This window comes from Sinohyriopsis cumingii, unplaced genomic scaffold, assembly GCF_028554795.1.
Source record: "Sinohyriopsis cumingii isolate HCF-2022 unplaced genomic scaffold, ASM2855479v2 utg000615l, whole genome shotgun sequence".
In the NCBI taxonomy this organism is placed as follows: Eukaryota; Metazoa; Mollusca; class Bivalvia; order Unionida; family Unionidae; genus Sinohyriopsis; species Sinohyriopsis cumingii.
This window is the reverse complement of record NW_028315917.1, coordinates 58,332-76,594: the sequence shown is the minus strand read 5'-3', so window position 1 is coordinate 76,594 and position 18,263 is coordinate 58,332.

Sequence of the window (18,263 nt, the reverse complement as noted above, 5' to 3'; positions counted from 1 at the left end):
CAGAAACAATTGGATTTGGCATCTGTATGCCACCGGTGAATTAGAATTCGGACATGGTTGTGTTGCGGACCTGGTATGTTTCTTCGATATGCTGAAGATCTTTTACCATGTGGATACTCCGAGGCAACCAGCACACTACCTTCTAGCACCAGCTTGGATAAAGTCACAGCCACAAATGGTGAAGCGTCCAGGTAGGGCATTTGCGCGAGTGGAATTACAACTCGCTCCAGCGAATACACAATTACCACCAAGATAAAATTTGGGATCTGCACGTGCCCGTATGTGTAAGTAGTGATTCCTTCCTTGGTATCCAGCATGGACAAAATTACCTTGGTACAACGGTATACAACCATGCAAGGTTTCTTTTAACTGATATGCCTGAGAAAGTTCTTTAGCTTTCGTGATGTTGTAGAGAGTATTTTATGTCGTTGTCCAACGTATTCTTCAATAAGCTTACCCGAGCACAGGTTTTTGAAGTTCCCAACGACAGACGTGCTGAAACTGCTGAACAGCGTATGGCCCTTATAGTACCCATTTTTGTACATCGGCGCTATGGAGTTGTAGCAGAACTCGTACATGAGCAGCTTTGACAAATCCAACACGGAGGGTGCAGTGAGTCTCATCAAATTTGGTCTAGATTATTTATGTGTATGTCAAGGAGTCCGCCATACAATATCTTACGTGACTGTATGGCCGCTTCGGGAGCAGTATGTGATGTTACGTTCTGGGGAATCAAATATGAAAGAAAGAATCAATAAATTGAGAAAGTGAGAAAACATAAATTGTATAAGAATTTACAGCAAGACACGTGTAAAGTCATTATCTTCATTAGTAAACGAAATTTTGGAATTTTAAAATGAATATTTAATTAGTTCAAGATTTTGGAAAAAATATAATTTGTCCTCAGAAAGTAATTGAGTAACATAAATATTGTATCAATATAGGAAATGTAACTTACACCAACACAGGAACTTCTCTTATTCATATTTTTACTGGAATTGGTTTTTCATGGGGTTAAGCATATTTAATTAAAGGTAAGTAACTGAACTGGTCCATTATTGCCATGAAAATAGCATCTCCAATCGTTAAAGACATAAACGTATACCGCCATTTAACCCACATCCCACGTGACTTCTATTTACACTATTAATTAGAACGCGATATAGATGAAGCAATGACGGTAATGCGATCCGTATATCGCGATTTTCGTTGAAGGCAGTTAAATTTTAGTTTTCAATTAGGTTAAGATCTAAAATACATTATTAAATAATCTGATCTCTGTACGGTATTGTACATTCTTATTTTAAACATGGCATCGATGCAGCATTGTCATTGTATATTCCACGATTACACATTTAATTTGAATTTCTGCTCATTTTATCGCCATTGTATGTATGTCAAACAACCCAGTCCGGTATATTCTACACATTTCAAGTAAGACACACCAGCAAAATAAGCACAAACCAGATAAGGTACTTAGGATGCAGTTTTGTGATTTGAAAGGGTGATGTATTAGAAAAACATAATTTAGAACAAATTGCAAAGTTCTGTGATCCCAGATTCATTATGATCACAATTAAAGGCTGTCAAAGTTCTTAGACAATTAACTTGATATTATATTTCTTGCCCAAAAACGATTCCAGAATTCCTGGTCGACACTGGATCCGAAATACAGAGATTTTTCATATTTGGCAGTGCTAAAATGGTTTATTTAATACTGTAATAGTTTTTTGCAGAGAGAAGCACAAATTATAAACACAGATTTGTAAAATCCAATGTCAATTTTAAATAACTGCAGAAAGATTCGTTGAAAAAATACTCATTCAAATAATCAATAAAGATATTTAGCAAGTACAAACATTTCATTTCCAGCCATTCTGTTTCTTCTTTTATGTATTTTTCTCTCTCTTTTTCTTTTTTTGTTTTTTGGTGGAGGGGGGGGGGGCTTTTTTTTGGGGGGGGGATTGGGTGCTGGCTTGCTTTGTTGTCTTTTTTAATAAAAAAACATAAGGAAAAATTAACGATAAACTTTCCATATTGTTATATGTTTAGGCGTTCCTAAACAGTGACAAGGTAAAGATGAAGACAACAAGCTTTGTAAAATTCAACAAATAATTTATTTTCCTAGAAAAAAAAAACAAGGTAAATATGAGGAAAGACGTTACGGTCTTAAGAATCAAATCCAAAAATAATCCAGGAATAAGCCAAGACTTAAAGATTAGACGTCCTAGTAATAAACTTTTCTAATCAACTTCAGTTCGAGTCCCAACCGAATCCAAAATGGTAGGCGATAACGTATACTGTAGCCAGTATTGTACTGATATGTCTACAGTTCTTTGTTGAACCACATAAAATAATAAACCAGTTTTGAATTCCGAATAAAATTTCAATAAATGTCTTTGTCCAAGAATTATGTATGAGCACTTAAATATTTCCAGGGAAAAGAATTAATCTCTTAGAATCCAAATAATTTGAAGAAAAATTAATATTCAACTCCAACTGGTCATAGCCGAAAAGAAACACTTTGAAGCCCGACTGACTAAATTCTCAAAACATCACTATTAAAGCTGGCTACTACACTATTCCGGTAAGACCAGAATTTCGAAATAGAGGTTATTTACATGTCTAAAGTCACGTACAGCCAGTACAGCCTCGATTTCACCCTAAATCTTACATTAAAAATGAATAAAAAAAGAAGATGTTTACTGATTCTGAATCAAGCTAAGTCAGCATTAAGAAACAAAAAACAGTCAGGTCAAACTAATTTCTGAAAAATTTCAACCTCCAGTAAACAAAATTATATTACTATAGCATGTAAAAGAAAAAAATTAAACTAACAAACAAACAATTAATTCAAATCTAATATAATTAAAGCTAATATATATATATATATATATATATATATATATATATATATATATATATATATATATATATATATATATATATATATATATATATACCACATACATTAAAAATAACATGGCCTTTGAAGTGTTAGTATAAAGCAACTTGATATACCAACAGTATTGGTATATCAAATTGTGATTTGCCCATGTCGTATGAATACGCATAATGAACATGTTTTTATAGCTATTATACTTTCTAAACATGGATACGAATTTCTTGTAATATTACATTTAAAAAGGAAAAAATAACAAGAAAATGATTTTCTTGTAAAATATTTTTTATAGAAACTAACATTTTTATACAAAAAACTCAACCATACTCAATCTAGGAAATAAATATAACTGAGCTCCACCTTGTGTCGTCTGCTGTCATCTCTGTCAACACTGCTGTTTCTAGTCTCTCCCTCTGGCAAACATCAAACACTGCAACTCGGTGGAAAAAAGAAAACAATGACAACAGATAAGGAGCAAGATGATGAAGCAACATTTAATCTACTAAACTGTGAGTCAATTGTAGAGTTTGATAGAGACATGGCTGAGACATTTGTAAATGAAAATGATCATTGTGCTCGGGAAGACAGATTTGTACACCATAAGCCTGATGATATACTGAAATTTATAGAAAGTAAGCAGTAGGAAAACACTTTAAAAAAGACACTTTTTGATGTAAGGCTAGTGACAGAATTCTTGCAGTCAAAAAATGGATTCAGAAATTTACACAAGATACACCCATCTGAATTGGATCAGTACCTGGCTGGTTTTATAGTATGTGTTAGGAGAAAAGATGGATCTGAGTTTGAACCGAACAGCTTAAGAAACATCATCTGCTCCATTGATTGCCACTTTAAAATCAAGAAATATCCAAGTACAATCATGAGAGGAACAGACACAAATTTTGCATTAACAAGGGAAGCTCTTCGGGCTACGCAAAAAGATTTAAAATCTAAAGGAAAGGAAATAAACCCAATCGGAGTCAACCGATCACAGACGAAGAAATAAATGCCTTGTATAGTAAAAAACTAATGCGGATGGAAACACATGAAGCGATTGTTAATACATTGTGGTTTAACAACTCTGTGCATTTTGGTTTGAGGGGAGTGACTGAACATTACAATCTGAAATGGGGGTATGTTACACTAAAGAAAGATGTGAATGGCCTCGAGTATATTGAACTCAATGAAAGGCAGACAAAAACAAGAACAGGAGACAATGTCAAGGACATCAGGGATATTAATCATAAGATGTATGAAAACAAAAACAACAAAGAGAGAGATCCACTTGCTATCTACAAACGGTATGCTGAGTTAAGACGTGAAGATCCTTTCTATATTGCGAACAACACTATGCCAATCTCCGCGACAAACCCAAAATGGTTTAGGAAACAAGTCGTTGGAATTAACAAACTTGGATGCATCATGAAAAAAATAAAAGAAAAGGCAAATATTACAGAAAGAAAGAAATTAACAAACACAAGTAGCCGAAAGTACTTAATTCAGAAGAGACAAAAGCATTCCCCCAACTGATATCATGCAAATTTCAGGCCACAAAAACGTAGTCTATAAACAGCTACTCAAACATTAGTGAAAAACAACAACAGACGTACTCCAATTACCTGAGCAACACCGGCCACCCAGGTAATGATGCTGTCAACCCCTACCCCCACAACAAAGAAATTTCCAACTGCACAGCAACAGACTGTAGTATATCAAGTCCCCAAACGTGTAATATTCAGCAGAATCAGATTATCAGCAACCCATTCTACGGATCAAACATTACCGTACAAAATACGTTTGTTATGAACCTAACGGAAAACATGAACGAGATCCCTAATTGGGTCAACTTCTTTCAATAGGCGAATTCTCAAACAGGACCCACACAGCGGAAACGTAGGAGAATTATTGAAAGTGACACTGACAGTCAGTAGGAATAGCGAAATATGGACATAAACGATATCAATGAAATGTGGTTAAGGTTAAATTGTTTAATTACCTATTGTTCCTTCATTATTTTGATATTTCTGGCTCGAATCTTACTGTTGCTATAGATGCAAATGGCCGCCCTGTTACTGTTCATGACAACGAACGCTGCAAATTCAATGTTTGCATGCACATTATTAAAAATATTTTGAATGTTAACTATCAGCCGTGTGTTTTCATTTCATTTATAATTGCTAAAGGAAACATATAGGAATTAATGTGAATGAAGTGTAGAGGAAATTATGAATCACTACAGAACTTCTTTTTTGAGCGTACATACATGCGAGGGGTTGTGAAGAGTTCACTCCCCTAAAGTGCACTGTTTGTGGCCGTCAGTTTTATCTCCCATATAAAATGAAAACTTTGCAGTGGTATAAATAAAATATATGTATAGTATGTACGCTGTATAAATGATATACCACTCGTTGTATAAACTTTTTATTAAAAGGAAACTCGGGCAAGCCTCGTTTCGTTTTAATGAAAAATTTATACATCTCGTGGTATATCATTGATACAGTGTACATACAATACATATTATATATATATATATATATATATATATATATATATATATATATATATATATATATATATATATATATATATATATATATGTATGTATGTATGTATATATATATAACACTTTCCCCATATAGAAAAAGAAAGATTTATATGATAAAGCTTTCTTTTTACTATAGATTAATTATACATGAGGTTATAAAAACATAAGAAGAACTCTTATGAATTATACACAGTGTACAAAAATATTACATCTCTATACAAGGGAAAGTGTATCTGCTTTTAAATTTATTTTCCCTTGTGATGTGCCTGATGTCAATATTATATTCCCGAAGCAACTAATTCCATCTTAGTAGACTTTGATTTTTATTTTTCATCTAGCCGATGAAAGAAAGTGAGTTGTGGTCACTAAACACAATAATCGAAGAAGGAGCTGAACTAATGTAAACATCAAAATGTTGTAATACCAATATCAAAGCCACACATTCCTTCTCGAATGCCGAGTAATTCCTTTAGTGCTTATTGAATTTCTTAGAAAAATAGCACACTGGGTGATCAACACCATTTTCGTCTTTTTGAATCAATACTGCTCCAACACCAACATCACTTTGTTCAACAGACAATTTAAATGATAGGCTGAAATTAGGAGCTGTAAGAACCGGCGCGTTGTTAAGAATGGCTTTTAACTTATTAAAAGCCTCCTGAAATTTTCAGTCCAAAGAAACTTGATTTTCTTGCTCAATAAGTTTGTGAGGGGTTCAGCAACTATGGAAAAATTGGAACAAAATTTTCAGTAGTATCCAGCCATATCCAAAAATCGCATCAGTTGCTTTTTACTAACAGGCACACGGAAATCAGGGATAGCCTTGACCTTATCATCTATAGGTTTAACTTGTCCATGTCCCACGATATGTTCTAGAAATGTTACGCTAGCATGGCAGAACTCACTTTTGGATAAATTAATTGTCAAACGTGCATCAGTGAGTCTGTCAAAGAATTTCCTAATTGTTGCTAAATGTTCTCTCCAGGTGTCGTTGTAGATGATGACATCATCGATGTAAGCATCACAATTGTCTAGACCAGAGGTGATCATATTCATGAGACGTTGAAAAGTAACTGGCGATCCTTTCATCCCAAACGGCATCACTTTTTATTGATAAAGCCCATCTGCAGTAACGAATGACGAAATTTCCGTTGCTCTTTCCGTTAGTGGAATTTGCCAAAATCCTTTCAGAAGGTCAAATTTGGTGACATATTTGGCATTTCCGATCTTATTAATACAGTCATTGATTCTTGGTAATGAAAATGAATCTGGTTTTGTCGAACTGTTTACCTTCCTATAATCAGTGCACATACGTAAAGTTTTCTCTGGTTTCAGAACACGTATGCATGGTGAATTCGAATCACTTTTACTGAGCTCTATGAAATCATTCTCCAGCAAATACTGAATTTCTTTTTTCAAGTATTCCTGTTTGAGAGGATTCATCTTGTACGGGTGTTTTTTCACAGGTTTGGAATTTACAATTTCAACGTCATAGAAAATTTTCTTTGTTATTGTAGGAATATCTAGAAATAACTGTTCGTATTAAAAAATAACTATTTAAGTTCATTTCTTGCTTGGTCTTGCAAATGTGAATGTTTCTGGTCCAGATCTTTCATAATGTTTGAATTCCGGTGATTTGTCACTACAGTATCAGTAGACTTAAATGATATTCTTTCACTTAAATCTTCACTGAGTAGGACAGGTACAACTAAATTAATTGCATTTTTAACTTGGCTATATTTTCCAATATACCCCTTTAACATGTTGATGTGGCAAAGTTGTTTTTGTTTTCGCCTCCCAGGAGTATTTTGACGTAATTTAAATCATTTACTTTCCTGTCGACTGTATAGGGACCATAATACTCGGCGCGAAGAGGATTTTGTCGTATGGACAAAAGAGACGGAACCATATCACTAGGCTGAAAGCTCCTTCCGTTTGAGTTTTTATAATATCCTAAATTCATTTTTGACTAAGAAGAATGCAGATTCACTTTTGCAACCTCACAAGCCTTTGATGACTTCTACTTAAAATTGGAAACATAATCGAGAAGATTAATTTCAGTATCTTCATTATAAAGAATTTTCTCTTTCAACAACTTCAATGGTCCACGCACAGTGTATCCAAAAACCAGTTCTAAGGGTTTGAAGCCTAAGTATTCTTGAACTGATTCCCTAACAGCAGACAATAGTAAATGAATTCCTTCATCCCAATCTTTACCTGTATCAAAATAATATGATCGAATCATATTTTTTAACGTCTGATGAAATCTTTCTAATGCTCCTTGGCTCTCAGGGTGATAGGCAGAAGATTTGAATTGTTGGATACCTAATTCGTGCATAACTTGACATGAAATTTGACCCTTTGTCAGAGTGGACAGATTTGAGAAGGCCAAATTGAGCAATAACATCTTTATTAAAGCTGTTACTATTGATTTAGATTTAATATCCCTGAAATGAATTGCTTCTGGAAACCTTGTTGACGCACACATTATTGTCAACAAATATTGGTTACCTGACTTGGTCTTAAGTAAGGGACGAACACAATCTACCATTATTCTGCTAAATGGTTCGTCAAATAGGTTGCAGATGAGCCTTAAGTATCTTCTGATTGGATTTTCCTACCAAGTGACAAGTATGACAAGATCTGCAGTATTCAGAACATCACTTTTGATTTTTGGCCAATAAAAGTGAGTCCAGATCTTGTGATAAGTTTTATTAATCCCTAAATGACCACCCAGAGGAGTTTCATTTGCCAGACAAAGTACTAGTATTTCCTGACTGTTATATTTTGGAACTACAATTTGATAGTTCACTGACCACTTGTCACCATCATGTACCTCCGGAGGTCTCCATTTTCTCATAAGAATTCTATTTTTAATGAAACAACAGACAGATTCTTCAGTGGCTTCGGTTTTAATAATGGCCGTTTGAAACAAACAGGGGATCTCATGATCTTTTTCCTGTTCGACGACAAGTGATTGTCGGTTATCACCCTGATTAGAATAAAGAGAATAAGTTGTTATAAGAGGACCACTGTGATCAATACCTTCTGATTCATCAAAACAAAGAATGAAAGTGACCTCATCAAAAGCCTGACCAAAACATGTGTCAGCTAAGGGAATACTTTCCTTATCAACATCATTCTCAAGAGCTTTCTTTGAAATAGCTCTGGTAACTGCACAAGCTGGGTATAAATCAGGGAATACTTTTTCAATTGGATCGACTTTTTGATCCAAGCAAGGCTTGTCAGTTACAAATGGATTAACCACAACCTTGTCTCCTGCTAGGTCGTTGCCTAGTCATAAATGAATGCCCTCAACGTGTAAAACAGACACTGTTTAGACTGTCAAGGGTCCTGAGACTATGTCTGATGACAAATTTACACAATGAAACATTAACAAAGCCGCACTCTACTTCCTGAATAAGAACACTCTCATTAGAAGAAGACTTCTCAGAAAAAGGCAAAGTACCTGACAATAAAAGTCTCTGAGAAGCTCCTGTGTCCCTTAAAATTTTAATAGGGATGGGATTGGCCAAGTCACTAAAGAGTGATATAGAACCCTTCGACATAAATGATTCGTAATTCTCCATAATAATATCAGACTGGAGTTTATTAGACCCAACAAATGTATTGCTTTCAATACATGACCGTGACCTTGACCTCTTAGAAAGAAAAGCATTTGATATAGGTCTGTCTCGATTCTGTTGCCTATTTTTCAAGTTGTAGCAATCAGAAATAACGTGTCCTTTCTTCTTGCAATATGTACACGTAGGAAGAGACATGGATCTTTGATGAAGTTTATCTGAAGCTTGATTTTTAAAAGTTGTGCCAGTCTGATATTTAGAATGGCTTGTATTAGGCTGAAATACTTTCCTGCCAGAAGACTGTTGAGTGGAAATCTTATGTACAAAAGGAACTTTATGAGTTAAAGAATACTCATCAGCACCACGAGCAGCATTTTCCGAGGTTTCAGTCTTATGCTCGTCAAAATAAGTCATCAAGACTTAGGTTACTTAAGTCATCAAGTCACTATGGACACACTTCTTGAACTCTTCAAGTAATATAAGTTGTCTGAGACCTTCATAATCTTGTTGAACTTTCTTGGCTAAGCACCATCTATCAAATAACTGCTCTTATCTCTAGAAAATTCGACATGAGTTTGTCCAGCTTCGTTTTATGGTTCCTAACTTTTGCCGATAAATTCTCAAAACATCCTATTAAAGCTGGCTACTGCGCTATTCCGGTAAAACCAGAATTTCGACATAGAGGTTATTTACATGTCAAAAGTCACGTACACCCAGTACAGCCTCGATTTCACTCGAAATTTCACACTAGGATTACTGATTTTGAATCAAGGCCAGAAGCTAGGTCAGCATTAAGAAACAAAGATCTAATATTTGGTGTTTAAAAAATTGAAACTAACAAACAAATGAATCGAATCTAATATTACTTGAAACACATATACATAACAATATGTTTATTCGTATAAGACTTGGCTTTTGTTTACGAACAGGAAAAACTCGACTGACACTGTCATCCCAAACAAACTGGAATGGACTCGACTGCTTTAACATAAAAAGCAAAGTGACAAAAGACAAAAGGGAAATGACACGACGACTACTGACATATCAAACCATTGGGAGAGAATTCGACTAAGAACGCCATATCAAACCAAGGGGAGAGGACTTGACTGCGACTGACATATGAAACCGAGGGGAGAGGACTCGACTGCGACTAACAAAGAAAACAATATTGTCTTCAAACGCAGCTGTAAAATACAAATTATTCATGTATCAGTAGTATGTGCCTTTTAATCGGAATACTAATTCACGAATTCACTCAGATAAGACTTCTGCTTCTAGCTGCATTGTGCACACAGTAAAGGCCATACAGATTAATCAATCAATAAGCAATTTCGAGTAGATGCTTTGATTCAGGAAAGACAGCATAAGCGTTTGATCCGTGTAAGACGCCAATGGTCAATTCCTAAGTTCAGTCAAAAGTGAGCTCAAAGACATACAATAATAGCCATACGGATTAGCTAACTCTCTCTCTCTCTCTCTCAATATTCATGCAATCTGATAAAATGGAGAGAAAGCAGAGAAGATACAAGGCCAAAGTTCCATGTGTATTCTTCTATGATGAAGTCTTGCATAAATGTATATAGCTGCATGACCCACATTTAAACATCCACCGGCAAGTGTGACACTGTAGGAAATTACATCTCTGTCTAATTTCACTGGACAACAAATTTTTACAAAAGTCATGTTACTGAAATAAAATTAGTCAATTCTTATCAATTTTTATGTGCTGAACACGAATATGACAGTCAAATTGCAAAATTGGCTCTAGTTTTTTTGTAATCTGCAAGAAATTAATGTTTACATAACGAAATGCATTCCAATAGTAAAAGGTCAACTGTAATAGCCTACCTATAAAAAATCAAGTCATTGACTACATCTTAGATTTCTTCGCCTGTCTCTTGTACAGCTGTTCGGGAGCATCTCTGAGGAGTGTCCAGCAGTAGTCAGCCAGCATTGTAGTGGACCATTTTCCCTGGTATCTTTGTTCCATTGTTGAGATATCTTGATGAAAACGTTCGCCGTGTTCATCACTAACAATACCACAGTTGCTAGGAAAGAAATCCAAATGGGAATGAAGGAAGTGAATCTTTAGAGACATATTGCAGCCAAGTTTCTTATACTTCATCAACATGTCTTCTACTAGTTCCTTATAGTTTTCTGCCCTAACATTTCCGAGGAAGTTTGTAGAAACTAGGCGAAAAGCATTCCATGCTTGTTTCGCGTCACCTTCCAGCAAGTTGTTGAACCGGTCATCTTTGAAAAGCTCTCGAATCTGAGGACCCACAAAAACTCCCTCTTTAATCTTTGCTTCGCTGAGTCGAGGGAATTTTTCATGCAGGTATCGGAATGCTGGCAAAGTCCGGTCAATGGCTTTCACGAAGTTCTTCATCAAACCTAGTTTGATGTGAAGGGGTGGTAGCAAGATTTTCTGAGCCTCAACCAGAGCTGGGTGTTGGATATTCTTCTCTCCAATGGCTACATTCTGCCTGTGAGTCCATTCCTTCCTCATGTAGTGCATTTCCCTTGCTCGGCTATCCCACTCGCATAAGAAACACATGTATTTTGTATATCCTTGCTGCAGTCCCATTAAAAGGGCAACTACCTTCAAATCACCACAGAGGTGCCAGCTGTACTTGTTATACTCAATGGAATTCAGTAGCTGCCTTAAGTTATCGTATGTCTCTTTCATGTGGACAGCATACGCTACTGGAATAGATGGAAGAATGTTTCCATTGTGCAAAAGCACAGCCTTGAGACTCAGTTTCGAAGAGTCCACAAATAGTCTCCATTCTTGTGGGTCATGAGTGATTTTTAAAGCATTCATGAGGCCCTCAATATCGGAACAGAATATCAGATTACTTTCCTTTCTGAAGAAAGGCTCCAATTGCTGGTGGCGCTTTCGATATGCAGTAATTGTGACATCTTCTTCTAGAAGATTCCATTGTTGGAGTCTCGATCCTAGCAATTCTGCCTTGTTCTTTGATAAGTCCAAATCACGAATCAGGTCATTTAGTTCTTCCTGTGTTATTCTGTGTGGGGTTGATGATGCACCACAGTGAAAATCTGGATCACTGCATGCTGATGGACCAGGAGAAGAACAGGTCGACTCACCTTTGTCTTCGTCAGATGAATCAAGAGAATATTCTGCTGGAGGTTCTGGAATAGGAAGTCCCTCACCATGTGGAACTGGTCTCAATGCAGACAGAATGTATGGGTAGACTATTCTCGACTTCTTTCGCTTCGTTATTCCGCCGGAAAGAGGAGGAACCAAGCAGAAGTAACAGTCATTTAGGTGGTTGCTTGGCTCTCTCCACACCATTGGGACTGCAAACGGCATTGATGACCTTTTGCAATTCAACCACTGTGAAAGCTGTGTTGTACATGTAGCACAGCATATATGCGGAGCCCAAGGCTTGTCTTGGTCACCAACCTTGCATCCGAAGTAAAGATGATATGCCTTCTTCACTTGAGAATTGATACTTTTCTTCTGGTTGGCAAATGTCACTTCCCCACAAATATAGCAAAAATTGTCCGCGGTATTAACACACTTTCGAGGCATTACTGTTCTTTATTGTACGTAAATGGATAAAATAATAAGTTTTATGTAACAGTAGCTTGAACTGTCTCGCACAACGTCTAAAATATTTTAAATGCTGAACCTATCTGATTGGGCTTTATATAGTACACTGCTTACGTCAGCTTCAGCAGCCGCCTGGCATTAGTATAATAGGCCTACACATGTATAGTACACTGCTGACGTCAACTTACTTCAGCAGCCGCATGGCATTAGTATTGCATTGCATCAGAAAATGATGCAATCAACTGTGGATGATGTGAGCATGATGGTATTATGCAATGTTACATCATTATTCCGGATGTTGCTGCAGTCCTACTGGAGAAATTTACACAGTGAAACATAGAAAATGAGGTATATGAATATCTTCAAAACGAGAGCCAATACAAATTTTTCACGGTTATATTCGTGTTCGGCACACCAAAATACTACAGATTAGGGCCTTTTCAAGTCAGTAATGATTTCACTGTTGACCAGTGTTTTTTAATGCACTCGATCCATTCCACCTTCCATCATGCACGTAGATACAACCTAGGCTTGAGCATAAGTCCCATGGTGACAGCCAAATGTTACAACACTTGCATTCTGCTCCTAGAACAGTGAAAAACAAGTCCAGTAATGTTGTACAAAATTAGGTTTATTGTGCATGAGGTTGGTAACTAATGAAAAATGTTGTATTTCTCTTGCTTTCTTTTACCCTTATAATGTGGGACAAAGGTCAAGGTCACATTTTCTCCTTGAACCAAACCATCAGGCACTCTTCTTATTGCAATCCTATCACCAGCACGCTTCAGAAAACATTTGTTGGACTGACTGTTTATCACTAACATTCTGTTCATGATATTGTTTATACAGACAAGTTGTGAGCTGACCAATAGAAAAATTACTTACTACTTGTCCTGTAATAGAACAAAATAGTAAGGAAATTAATCGGGGTAGCCTCATTGCTCAGCGTGAACCAAACTTAAACAGATAAATCTGGTTCAAGGTTGCCTAATTGGCTAAAGGTACGCAAAATAAGAACAACACAATTGTAACTGTTGACTTTATTTGCAGCTGGCAATGAGCATTACATTACATAAAATAATAAAATACCAAAGTCTGATGACTTACAACATGAATATATAAAATTCTAAAATATATGATCCTGTTGCACATATGTTAAATCGGATAGACCTTTTGAAGATGCATCAATTGATACAGAAGTTATACCGTAACCAGTTTTTACTAAGCCAACAAATCTCAAAATAATGCACATTTAATGTTACTGACAGACATTATCCCTTTTTATGTCCTTCATGCGTGTGTTTTTTTTTACACGACATGCCCCTACGATAATATAATTCACCTCTTTGACTTTTATTTGTTTTATATTGCCGATAATGGAATATTATTGCGTATGCTTGCCCCAACCAAGTAACGTGTACAAGACCACTGCACTGCGATTCGTGGCTACAACTTGAATAATGCATTCACATACCGTTTCAATTTGTTTGTAAATAAATCTACGTACACAGGTACCTCAACTGTTAAAAATCTGGAAGCAAATACTGTTTCAGAATATAAGCTCTTCAAGGAGCCGGACGAGAAATGGCTGCTGACGAGAACTGGTATGATATCGGTCGTGTAAATTTTTTGTATACAAGAAAGATATGTTTCTCCTTTCATATTTGCTATCTTCTTTCATTTTTTCTTCTTAGTCACATGTATTCTATTTAAATACAACTGTGACCAAATGTGCCTTATAATGAATCTACAATATTTCCCAAATCTGCCAGTGATCTAGTCTGAATCAGAGAGATCACGTGACAGAACCGAAACCTCATCCCCTGGAATGGGTTCATGCAGCAAATGCGATCAAGTTGCTCATGTTATTATATCTATCTATGTATCTATCTATCTATCTATCTATCATGTCTAGATAAGGGACTTTTGTCTGAGATACAAACTACTGAATATCAAAGAACGTGACCGTTTAAAGTGTCAAATTAATGGCTATAAAATGTGTTATTTTCTACTTATTTCAGATATTGTAAAAAATCACGAAGACATGTGCAAACTTTAAAATCAAATAGTATATTTCATGTAATAGATATTGTGTATCTTTTTAACAGAAAAAGCAATATTTGGGGAAATGGAAAGGAATTTATAAGTTAGAATGGAGGAATATTTGCAATATACAAGTGTAAAGATAAATAAAACAGCTAAACATTTTAGTACAAACTGTAAATAAAGATCATTTGAGATTGATTGACATTGTCAACAGCATCTGCTGATAAAAAGCCTATAGAATAATTAGAGACATTTTCTGAATTAATCATTTAGAACTGAAATTAATTTTGAAATTCCACCGACTGTGATCGTAGGTTTGTGCAGATTTCTTTAATTATCTCTTTTTTTCTTTCAAACGTTTCTTTTTCTTTATACTAAGCATGATGCAGGATCTTTAAGATAGATGGATTCAGTCGTATGTATATGTGAATCTGTCCATCCGCCCATCCACCCGTCTGTGCGTTCGTCCACCAGTCCGACCAGCCATTCGCTTATCCATTCATCCATCCATCTATACATCAATCTATATATTTATGCCCCTCCTCCAGAAATTAGGGATTCTCATTTTCTTTAGGTTAGTCAGTTCATCGTTTTTATTAACTTTTACTCCTAACCCAGCTACAGATATCAAACTTGCAATTTTGATGCATCTTTATATGACCTTGTTTTGCACACAAGAATAGGGTCAATATTGCCTACTGTCATTGATATTTTCTTCAGAATTATTTAAACCTAGTCGCAGAGAGAAAAAAGAACCAAAGGTTGTTTGTCTTGTTTTTATTTTTATATGTCAGGAATTTTACTTCCTCATTAATATATACATTTATTTTACTACTTTTATATTCATATATGACCAAGTTTCTTGAAGCTGCCACACAATTTTACATGTACAACTCTACCATCTCGTTTATAATACAGTTTATGCCGAAAAACCGATCAATACTGTATTGTAGTTCCATTTCAAATAGTGTGGCGTGAAGGACTATCGTGAATTTAGTATCTGTGGCAGCACTTGTTTCCTAAAGACACATGTTGTAAAGCAATAAAGAGCGGTTGTTCGTCATCTGATTGTTTTTGTACCAACAACAGACAACAAGTACATGAAAAATTTTCGCTGAATTTTGAAGCTCTCTCGATTTAGCTATTTATTTCCTCGCTAGATTTAACTAAGATCATTTTTCTCAAGAGATGACATCAGAGACAACGATATTTATGTGTTTTTAATGTATTATAAATGTTTTATTATAACCTGAAGCTCTTGTTCAGCAATATAATAACAAGAAGGGCAAAACCTATAAGTATTGTTGTTGTTGTTTTATAGGGTTTAAAGCAATTTTCAGCACAAGATAGGCTATACATGGCGGCCAGTAAAAATGGAGGAGGAAGAACCCGGGAAATCCCGGAAAGAACCAACGACCCACGAGAAGCTACTGGCAAGCTTTCTCACATAACCACATTAGCCAAATCCGAGACTCTAACCCAAGCTGAGAGAGGTGAGATGGCAGTGATCCGTAACGGTGAGCGCTTTAGACCACTCGGCCACTCGGGGCCCCCACCTCCAAGTGTAACCAACACTGAAAGCACTGCTGTAAACCTTGTGACCTGGTTTGGTTATAGTTTAATACTTTAAGGCATATCAACACAAATAGGTTGTTTAGTGCCAAGGCAAATGGAGCAACGTGTCTTTCAGAAGGATACACCACGGTAATTGACCCAGGTAGGTCGGATGGTAGGATTGGAACCGGCATCCTTTCTGTTGTGAGTAAGGCACGCTAATTGCCGATCCACTGAGGCTCCGCGCTTGTGACCTGGATCCTAATCGAATGTCAAAAGAGTAAGCTACTGTGTCGCAGGACAAATTATCTTTGCTTTATAATGAGATATCCAAATATTCTTTGCTTTATAATGAGATATTCAAATATTGGCAGATTCTATGTAGGGGTAAGGAAATACATGCAAATAAAAACCTTTAAACTTGGACGTATCATACAGTTTCTACGATTTGGAGCTTAAACCCGAGGGACAGAAAGGGAAAAAGAGAGTGTCGCAGAACAACGTTTGCTTGGCTTGACATAATTACCATTCATCCCAAATATAAAAGTCACGATTTTTAAGGAATAGATGGGAAATGTTTAACTACAGCCAAAGGTGACAACAGGAAAAGTGTCTGCTACGTCTCTCTTATCTTATAACCAGAGGACATCAAAACATAATAAATGTAAGGTTCTTCAGCAATAATAAGTCATTTGCTAAGCGGTAGAAAATTGGAGGAAATGGTTGCCTTTGCATTTGGAGATAGAATCTTGCTATAAAACCATAAACATTATAACAATGGTTTATGAGCAAAGTAAGTTTAATCAAACATGTTGGTAATAAAGACCTAGCGAATCCTGAAACTGCTCCATTCTTCTATTTATATATTTTCTAATACTTAAAACACTACCAATATAATATGTTTTGTGTGTGTTATCATTATTGCATTATCGAAATCAAACGTTTGAAGTGTGTTTTGTATATTTAATTTAATTGTTTGTCTGTTGGTTTAAAAAAATATTCCATTATATGCTATTATAATGTACCATTGTTTACTGGATTTGACATTGTCCAGGATTGATTTTGTTTTGTTTTTTTTAAATTTTCGATGTAAGCAACTAATAATAGAAAAATTGAATCTAGTTACTGACCTTGTTCCAAAACCAGTCACAGTTTTGGTAAACAACTTTTTTATTATTATTCTCCGAGTAAGCTGAGTCATGGTCATATCTGGACTACGTGACATAAACCATGTGTCAATTGGTAAACAAACTTCTATTTTTTCCAGAAGTATGAACTTTTGCCCCTCATCCGGGAATCTGTTTTGCGTCTCAGTTAGTCGTATAACACATGTATTGATAAAAAATAGTCAGTCATGCTTTGACATCTGACACATTAAGTTGTATTATGTTGTGACCAGTTTGGGCTGAATTTAATTTTTCTTCAAATTGTTGAATTCACGTGATTGTTTTCCCTGGAAATGCAAAAGTGATCTGATAATTCTTAGACAAAGATATTTACTGGAATTTATACTGAATTCAAAACCGTGAACAATATGTTCTGTGATTCAACAAGAGACCGTTGACCCATCAGTACAACACTGACTATTGCAGACGTCATCGCCTTCTATATTGAATTTCATCTGGATTTGAACTGAGATTCACTTAGAACGTTTCGCAGATAGGACTTATGTTTTAATTCTTGGATTACAATTTGCATTTGATTCGCAATACCGTAAGTTCCTTTTTTCTTATTTGTTTTTACTTTGTAGTCTAGGAAATACATTATTTGTGAAATTTTACAAAGCTTGTTGTCTTAACTCTTTTATGTTACTTGTTTTAAGAGCATAGACTCGTAACAAGTGAAACAACTCAGACATGGCAAAGAGTATAACCTTGACCAAGTAAGGTGTACTGCAGAGTGGAACTTGATCTTTTCACTTTCGAAATTCAAAATACATAATTCGAGTTCTGCACTGACATTGTATTTTCCAATATTTCAGTCAAATATGAATTTAAAACGAGCGGGTGGGGATGTAAGAAATGTTCATTTCACATTTGTAAATCAATTCAA